Consider the following 2,126-nt stretch of genomic DNA (forward strand, 5'->3'; position numbering starts at 1 on the left):
AAGAGAGAACATGCAGTATTTGTCTTTGTGTCTGTCTGGTCTCAACACAACGTCTTTCAGTTCCATCCATTTTGCTGCAGACTAGATTCTCATTTTCTTTTCTGGACGGAAACACTCCGTTGTGTATATACACCACATGTTCTTTACTCATGTTTCGACGTCCATGTGGATAACTCTAGATCTGAGCTATTGGGAGAAGCGCCACAATAAACGTGGAAGTGCGCTGTCCCTTCAGTGTGCTTATTTCATTTCATTTGTATTCATACCCAGAAGTTACATAGAGGAATCAGGTGAGATAACCAATTTTAGCTTCCTGAGGGAACTCCTTACTATTCCCCTTAATGGCTGTATTAATTTCCATTCAAATTCACAGTATATGAATGCCTTTGTCTTTCCAACTTTGCCAATATTTGTGTTGCTTTTAAAGTTTAGAGAGACTTCATTAGATGAAGAGAAGGACAGTAGAAAGAATACGCATAGCTCCTGCCCATGAGATGACTGGAGGAGGTAAAAGCCCTCTTGCATCTTCTTTTAATTTTTTTGATAACAGCCATCCTAACTGGGGTGAGATGACATCATGTTGCTGCTTTGATTTACAATTTTTCGATGGCTAATGAGATTGATTTTTTTTTCATATATTATTTGGATATGTACATTTAACATTAAGATGCTCCCATCTGGACAATTTTCCAATTTAAACATTGATTGTTTCTATTAAGTTTTTTTTTTTTTTTCAGTCCAAATCTTTAATCTCAGTAGAGCCTCACACACATGGACTACATGCTTGGGCTTCAGATTTTGTTGAAAGCTACAATGTCACCACCCTGCACCTGGGGAGGGGATGCAGTGTTACTGCTGGAGTTTCCCAAAGGTCTACCTGCTCACAACTGATGCAGGGCAGCAGGGATCGGGTCCTCAGGTCCCCCCACCCCCCAGATCCTTGGCCCACTCACATGCTCTTCAAACTTGATCTTGTCTTCCAGTGAATCAGTGCCCACTTTGCCATCTTCCATCACATACTGACTGGATCTGCAGCTTGTGGATATGGTAGCTCACAGGCATTAGCTTGGAGACCTCCCCAGCCAGTCCATCCAACTGAATAGAGCACACGCTAGCCTCCAGTTGGCTCATATCTACCTCATCATTCCAGGGGTTGACGTCTAGCAACCAGTGGCCACCAGTGAGGGATACTTGGCCTTCTCTGCATCTTCCACAGACTCTCCTCCCTGAGTCTAGCTGCTGTTTTGTTCCCTTCTTCTTCATCCCTGCCTAACAAGTGGATGTCGTTGTCATTGTTACTTTCTGAGGGCATGGCTGCCTTCTTGGTTGGGGGCTCTGCTTGGGGCTTGGGAGACACATGCTGGGTCTGCTGGGCTGTGGGTTGGTGAGCTCTTCTCCAGGGTGCTCAGCTGGGCCTCTAGCCTGGAGATGGCTTGCTTTAGAACTTGCACCATGCCTCACAGGTTCTGGCTCTCCACTTCCAGGCTGGCAATCTATATGATGGCTCCACCAGGCCCACTGGAAGGCCCAGGGCCTGAGCTTCCAGCCAGGGATTTCTCAGTGTTCTTTCTTGCTCTCGCAATGTTGTGTAGTATCACGCAGGAGTCATTTTACTGGTGAGGGGTATCAGCTAAAGGCCTGTTGATCTTCTTGTAAACTTTCCTTTCTACATCTTCATATTTGAACTTGTCAAACCAGATCTTCTCATGCACTAGAAAGTTTGAAACCATTTTTCTGATGCCAGACAAAGACTTGTCCCAAGAGTCAACAGCAAGCTCCATTAAGTTTTGTGAATGCTTTATACATTCTCAGAATTAATTTGTTGTCAGATGAATAGTTGGCAATTTTTCCTCTTTACTTTGTTGATGGATTGACTGTTTTCTATGTAGAAAGTTTTTTGTTTTAATTTACTTTGCTAATTTTGGCCTCTTTTTCCCTTTAATTTTGGAGTTATAGTCTACAAAACTAATTGGGTAGACCACTGTCTTAACATGATTGCTCCATTTTGATCTTCTAGTAATTTCAAATCTTATACTTAGATCTTTGATTATTTGGATTTGTATTTCATATGGAATGGGAAATAGAGATCAATTTACTATCTTCTATCAAGGCAGTTTTTCTGGAAG

At 42.5% G+C, this 2,126-nt stretch overlaps 1 pseudogene; it reads right to left on the bottom strand.

Annotated features, from left to right (window-relative positions):
• Window positions 1–791: 791 nt before the first annotated feature.
• LOC101617168 lies at window positions 792–1,730 on the bottom strand (annotated as a pseudogene).
• Between the last annotated feature and the right edge of the window lie 396 nt (window positions 1,731–2,126).

Source organism: Jaculus jaculus, chromosome 9 (assembly GCF_020740685.1).
Source record: "Jaculus jaculus isolate mJacJac1 chromosome 9, mJacJac1.mat.Y.cur, whole genome shotgun sequence".
Taxonomy (NCBI): Eukaryota; Metazoa; Chordata; class Mammalia; order Rodentia; family Dipodidae; genus Jaculus; species Jaculus jaculus.